Source organism: Lampris incognitus, chromosome 1 (assembly GCF_029633865.1).
Source record: "Lampris incognitus isolate fLamInc1 chromosome 1, fLamInc1.hap2, whole genome shotgun sequence".
Lineage (NCBI taxonomy): Eukaryota > Metazoa > Chordata > Actinopteri > Lampriformes > Lampridae > Lampris > Lampris incognitus.
The window spans coordinates 151,679,794-151,687,485 of NC_079211.1; the positions used below are offsets into that span (position 1 = coordinate 151,679,794).

General features: G+C 43.5%; 1 long non-coding RNA gene across 1 annotated transcript in view; it reads left to right on the top strand.

Annotated features, from left to right (window-relative positions):
- LOC130119143 (uncharacterized) overlaps positions 1-4,758 on the top strand; it is a 45,766-nt gene extending 41,008 nt beyond the window's left edge. Inside the window, exon 3 of the long non-coding RNA XR_008810827.1 lies at positions 4,602-4,758. This is a non-coding gene — a long non-coding RNA (uncharacterized LOC130119143). The remainder of the gene's footprint in view (positions 1-4,601) is intronic.
- The last annotated feature ends 2,934 nt before the right edge of the window (positions 4,759-7,692 follow it).

Here is a 7,692-nt window from a genome sequence, read left to right on the forward strand (position 1 = left end):
TAATAGTTAAACTATATGTTAAAATGTAACAGTTACTAACAGTTAAAATTTAACAGTTACTAATAGTTAAACAACAAGTTAAATTTTAACAGTTATTAACAGTTAAACTGTAAGTTAAAATTAAACAGTTACTAATAGTTGAATTATAAGTTAAAATTTAACAGTTACTAACAGTTAAACTACAAGTTAAAATTTAGTTATTAACAGTTAAACTATAAGTTCAAAATTAACTGTTACTAATAGTTAAACTACAAGTTAAAATTTAACAGTTACTAACAGTTAAACGATAAGTTAAAATTTAACAGTTACTAATAGTTAAAAATTCAACTGTTACCAACAGTTAAACTACAAGTTAAAATTTAACAGTTACTAACAGTTAAACTACAAGTTATAATTTAACAGTTACTAATAGTTAAACTATAAGTTAAAAATTAACAGTTACTAACATTTAAACTGCAAGTTAAAATTTAACAGTTACTAACAGTTAAACAATAAGTTAAAATTTAACAGTTACTAATAGTTAAAAAGTCAACTGTTACCAACAGTTAAACTACAAGTTAAAAATTATCAGTTACTAACAGTTCAAATTTAACTTACTAATAGTTCAAATTTAACTGCTACAAGTTAAAATTTAACAGTTACTAACAGTTAAACTATTAGTTAAAATTTAACTGTTAGTAATAGTTAAACTACAAGTTAAAATCTTTTACAAATAGTTAAGCTATAAGTTCAAATTTAAGTTACTAACAGTTAAACCATAAGTTAAAATTTAACAGTTACTAATAGTTAAAAATTTTACGGTTACCAACAGTTAAACTACAAGTTAAAATTTGCCAGTTACTAACAGTTAAACTATAAGTTCAAATTTAACTGTTACTAATAGTTAAACTACAAGTTAAAATTTAACAGTTACTAACAGGTAAACTATAACTTAAAATTTAACAGTTACTAACAGTTAAACTACAAGTTAAAATTTAACAGTTACTAACAGGTAAACTATAAGTTAAAATTTAACTGTTACTAATAGTTAAACTACAAGTTAAAATCTTTTACTAATAGTTAAACTATAAGTTCAAATTTAAGTTACTAACAGTTAAACCATAAGTTAAAATTTAACAGTTACTAATAGTTAAAAATTTTACGGTTACCAACAGTTAAACTACAAGTTAAAATTTGCCAGTTACTAACAGTTAAACTATAAGTTCAAATTTAACTGTTACTAATAGTTAAACTACAAGTTAAAATTTAACAGTTACTAACAGGTAAACTATAACTTAAAATTTAACAGTTACTAACAGTTAAACTACAAGTTAAAATTTAACAGTTACTAACAGGTAAACTATAAGTTAAAATTTAACTGTTACTAATAGTTAAACTACAAGTACAAATTTAACAGTTACTAATAGTTAAACTACAAGATAAAATTTAACAGTTACTTACAGTTAAACTATGAGTTAAAATTTAACAGGTACTAATAGTTAAACTACAAGTTAAAGTTTAACAGTTACTAACAGTTAAACTATAAGTTAAAATGTAACAGTTACTAATAGTTAAACTACAAGTTAAAATTTAACAGTTACTAATAGTTGAACTATAAGTTAAAATTTAACAGTTACTAACAGTTAAACTACAAGTTAAAATGTAGTTACTAACAGTTAAACTATAAGTTAAAATTTAACAGTTACATTCCATATCGTTTTTGTTACAATATTTTTTTAGAACATATTTATTACATTTTCATATACAACACAAAACACAACAACTCAGACATGATGTGACAAAATGAGTAAGTAAATAAAAAATAGTGGGCAGCATCTCCATCCCCAACCCTCACCACCCCTGTAACATCTCCATCCCCAACCCTCACCACCCCTGCAACATCTCCATCCCCAACCCTCACCACCCCCTGCAACATCTCCATCCCCAACCCTCACCACCCCTGCAACATCGCCATCCCCAACCCTCACCACCCCTGCAACATCTCCATCCCCAACCCTCACCACCCCTGCAACATCTCCATCCCCAACCCTCACCACCCCCTACAACATCTCCATCCCCAACCCTCACCACCCCTGCAACATCTCCATCCCCAACCCTCACCACCCCCTGCAACATCTCCATTCCCAACCCTCACCACCCCTACAACATCTCCATCCCCAACCCTCACCACTTCCTACAACATCTCCATCCTCAACCCTCACCACCCCCTACAACATCTCCATCCCCAACCCTCACCACCCCTGCAACATCTCCATCCCCAACCCTCACCACCCCTGCAACATCTCCATTCCCAACCCTCACCACCCCTACAACATCTCCATCCCCAACCCTCACCACTCCTACAACATCTCCATCCCCAACCCTCACCACCCCCTGCAACATCTCCATCTCCATCCCCAACCCTCACCACCCCCTGCAACATCTCCATCCCCAACCCTCACCACCCCTGCAACATCTCCATCTCCATCCCCATCCCTCACCACTTCCTACAACATCTCCATCCCCAACCCTCACCACTCCCTACACCTAGACTGTTCAGGTGGCATCTGGACGCTGCTTGGCATCCTCCTCATCATATTCTTCATATATTCTATAATTCCATTATCATTCTGTTATCATCTTTCAATGTTGTATTCTGTAAATTGCGTTTTATTCCGTACACACAACATCCATTGCATGTGTGTCTGTCTTGGGAGAGAGATCCTCCTCTGTTGCTCTCCCTGAGGTCTCTTCCTATGTTTCTCCTCGTTAAAGGTTTTTTAGGAAGTTGTTCCTTATCTGATGCGAGGGTTTAAGGACTGGATGTTGTGTTGCTGTAAAGCCCCCTGAGGCAAATTTTTAGTTTGTGTATTGGGCTATACAAATGAAATTGGCTTGACTCGACTTGACTTTTTTGGCCAACTCATCAAAACGACACTGCCTTTATTGAAACACAAAAGAGAGTTCACCCAGATCTGCATGCACTGGAGCTGAAGAAGCTGTCGTACAGTCGTTGGGCCTGCAGAGAACCTGCCCTCAAGGCGCAGAGGAAGGTCCTCCCAGCAGTCATGCAGTTCCTTGAGAAAATGACCCAGCAAGATCCCCCAGACTCCTCAATGTGTGACGCAATGATTCTTTTCAAGAGCATCAATTTTGAGTTCCTGTGTCTGGAGATCGCCTGTCCAATCTTCAAGTTAACTGCAATTGCAGAAAGACATTGACCCAGCAGCAGCCTACAAAGTTGTTGATGAAGTTTTGCAGAGGCTGGCCCACAGCAGAACAGAGGAAGAGTTTGAGGAAATTTTCAAATGGGCAACAGAGAAGGCAGCATCAGTGGACCTGAACCCCGCATCTGAAGTCCCTGTGCAAGCTAGGGGGAGAAAAGTGCCAACAAAGTTCAAGTTCAATGTGACATTAGCTACTGCTAACCAACTTTGCAAGAGTACTACCAAGCTAAAGTTTTTTTTTTGCACACAATGGCACAAGAACTTCAGAGATGCTAATTGAGATGATAATTCCACATGGGAAATTGTGAATGCCTTCCATTGCCAGACAGTCTCAGACAACTGGAAAGCAGCAAGAATTCCAACTGAGGCACTCCAAGCTACAAAGGAGCTCTGCAAATTCTATAACGTCGAAAAAGAGGGCCAACTGCAGACAGAATTTCAGGTCTCTCATATCTCATACTCATGCCCTCCACCAGTCAGTATGACATCTATACTTTCAGTGGTCAAAGAAAACAATGCACATTTGGTTTTCCCTCGCATGTTTGAGCTGCTTAAGGTATATGGCATGCTTCCAGTGTCCCGGGAACTGTGGAACGTTCTTTCTCAAAACAAAGAAAAGCTGGTGAAAACCAAACTTTTCAGCCTTTGCAAAGAAGAGACGTTGTTAGAACTTCTTTTATTGGCAATTGAGAAAGATGTTCCAATCAACCACAATGACGTCATAGACCGGGAGGAGGAGAGGACCTACAGGAGAGAGAGAGAGGGAGAAGCGAGAGAGAGAGAGTGTGTGTGTGTGTGTGTGTGTGTGTGTGTGTGTGTGTGTGTGTGCTCTGTTATGCATGTATTGAGAATCATACAGTAACACAACAACATTGCGTGTGTGGCTGTTTTAAGTGGGCACCAAAGATTCTATTTCACATTATTCCACAATACTATATACCCTTAGGGGCGGCATGGTCGCACAGTGGTTAGCGTGGTCACCTCACAGCAAGGAGGTCCTGAGTTCAAGCCCCGGGGTGGTCTAACCTTGGTGGGTCATTCGGGGTCGTCCTCTGTGTGGAGTTTGCATGTTCTCCCTGTGTCTGTGTGGGTTTCCTCCGGGGGCTCCGGTTCCCTCCCACAGTCCAAAGACATGTAGGTCAGGTGACTCGGCCGTACTACATTGTCCCTAGGTGTGTGTGTGTGTGTGTGTGTGTGGGGGGGGGGGGGCCCTGTGATGAACTGGTGGCTTGTCCAGGGGGTCTCCCCGCCTGCTGCCCAATGGCTGCTGGGATAGGCTCCAGAATCCCCGTGACCCTGTGAGCGGGATCAGCGGTTTGGATGATGGATGGATGGATGGAACGATACCCTTAGTAGTCATGATAACATGCTCTCTCTCCCTGTGTGTCTATGTAGGAAAGCAAGCATGGGGACAGGACTGACTGCAGGACACCGTGGACCCAAAGCTGGCCCACAGGAGAGATCTGGTGAGACAGCTGAGACGCCAGCAATGAGAAATAAGAGAGCTTTAGGTACGAAACCAGTAAGCGTGAGACGAGAAACCAGAGCATGTCAGATGAGAATACTAGCAAGCTGTAGATCAGAAACCAGAGAGTGTTGTTTGTTATTCGTATTTTGTTTTTTGTCTATTCCCATAATAAGCTACAGCTAAAACATACTATTGTTTTGTATTTGCTTCATCATATATTACATGTGCAGTACAGCTTCATAACTGACAGCCTTACACATTCCCAGCACATGCGTGGGACTGCTGTGTGCACAGCCGTGCTTCCTGGTATGCGTTCTTGTCTGTTTGCAGTCCCAGCAGACACGGACAAGAAACAGCGATGTCCAGGTTCACCAGCTGATCACGTCCTCCAACAGCCCGAAAGCTGTACTGGGTCGTCTTCAGGTAACAATGACAAGGGTACATTTCAAGAAATGCCAAACTCTTCTAAGGTGTGATCATAAAGTACGGAGTGGTCTGTTATACGATTCCGTTTTATATTCTCTTTCAATATTGGTTGCTGCAGTTAAGCTGCTAACCCGTTGATCCACGTGACCCTTTTTAAATTTGAGCACCTGCCCTTCTGCACAGACACACATACCGTGTTTCCCAGACTGGAAGGTGCTTCTTCTTTTCTTCTTCTTTTCTACTCGTGCGGCTCGTCCTGCGACTTATATTCCAAAGCAATTTATACAATGCAATGTTGTCGGACGAACACATTGCATTTCAACTAAGGCCACTAGATGTCACTGTTTAATCTTGTGACTCAATTGAAAATACCGTCAACGAGTTTCTGGGGGGGGGGGGTTACTGGGGAAACGATTATAGGTAATACTTCCGGTGTTCGGCAGAAGCAGTATCCCGGCCCGGCGGCAGAGTTGGCTGAGGACGCGTTAGCTGTTGCTGCTCGTGTGGGTAAGAGCTGCTAAGCTGCGTGTAAACGGTCCTTACGGAGCTCGGGGACGACGACGCGTGCTGCTCGTGGTTGTACGTAAGCTAACGAGTGAGCTAAACGGGAGCGCTTCGATCGTAAGCCCGAAACTAAACCAGACTTCCCGTCGGCGGTGGTACGCTGCCCTTCACCTACCACAAGATGGCGAGGCAAAAAGAAACTGGCTCAAGAACTTCAACTTAAAACAACAACAACCTCAACCTCTTGATGTTTGCTGGTTTCCCTCTGCAGAGGAGAAGCCAAGGCGGGATCAGCCTCACCCAGCACTTGTTCCGGGTTCGAGAGGCCACCATAGAAGAAGAGCCGCGACTCATCAGGTCTGAGCACCAGGTAAGTTCCTGTGACGTCCACCAGTTTGCTAGCTTTGTTTACACCACGTGTTCTCCTGTTCTACAGTCGGACTATCCCCGAGTATGCTTGACTAAAGCGCCGTTGTGAAGAATGTGCCCAGTGGGAGAAAGGCCAGTCTGCCATGGGGACCGGCTGGGGCCTGGAGTTTGGACCTGCCAGACATGTAACGCTACCCTGTATTTGGCAGGCGCTAGCTTCATTCCCTGTTTCAACCAACAGATGCAGAATATTTATTTTGAAAATATGAAAGCCAGGCTACGTGTCCTGACGTCTGTGTGCAAGTTTGATCCTGATGAGCAACCCTAGTCCCCCTGCACACCACTTGGTTCACGGGGCTAGTTTGCAGCAGAGAGTAGTCTGACAACAGCTAGGAGTAAGGCGCCATATAAATGCGACTGAAGCCCTATTGGCATGGGACTGCTATTGCCTGGGGGCCTCGTGGGGTTTAGACATTACCCCTCCACGTCTGGGTTTCGTGTGGCACGTTTGCTCGGGATCAGCAAAGTCTGTATTTTACTCGAATTTACTGACATTATCACCCTGGATATGACTGACATCGTCAAGACTCCGCTGAACATCCACTTCTGAAATCTTCCGCAGGCGTCACGCCTGTCCAGGCATAGTTCACCATCTTTTGGGTCCTACTGCATATGTGCTCACGCCGCCACCTCCCCGACGGTGCGGGTGAGACGGCCGCTGGTGCACCCAGTGCCCGAGGGGCCGGGATCCCACCTCAGCCGGGATCCCACCTCAGCCTTCACTCTCATTGCAGAGATTTGGCTCTTCTGGAGATTGGCCTCACATTAGGTAAGGCCGGTGTACTCATACAGCACATGTCAACCATAAAGACAAGTGGTTTACAGTTACATTATCACACTCTTGAACCTGATGAGGCCCTGTGGTGGCCTGGCGGCCTGTCCAGGGTGTCTCCCCGCCTGCCACCCAATGACTGCTGGGATAGGCTCCAGCATCCCGCGACCCTGAGAGCAGGATAAGCGGTTTGGAGAATGGATGGATGGGTGGATGGATGGGTGGATGGATGGGTGGATGGATGGATGGATGGATGGATGGATGGATGGATGGATGGATGGATGGATGGATGGATGGATGGAAGGATGGATGGATGGATGGATGGATGGATGGATGGATGGATGGATGGATGGATGGATGGGTGGATGGGTGGATGGTGGATGGATGGTGGATTTGAGCTTGCTGTTTCTGCAGATGGGTGTCCATGCTGTGTCGTGAGATGAGCCTCCTGAATGCTGTCAAAACTTTCATTAATAATTTCTACCACAGCTTCCATAATTCTAAACCGGGAAACAGGCAGAACGACCCCAAATTTCTGAGATGCCGATTCGCACGGGACTAATATTATCAGATGACTTCCGTGTTTGCCAAAATATGGTGGGTAATTTGCGCTGGAGTTTTTACTTTACAAGTGACGGACATGGCCGATTAAGACGACAGACCTCCGCAAGTATTACAAATGACTGGAGGTCCCCAGGCGGCGCTGGGCCTGTGGGGACAGGACGTTACACACCGGAGCAACTCACTCGTTGTTTTCCTCACAGCAACACGGTTCTTTTCTTTTGCTGGATGCGACCTGTACTCTGCTGCAACTGGTAGTCGGGGAAATACAGCAATCATATTTGCTGAACACACACATACATACACACATACACACATACACACAT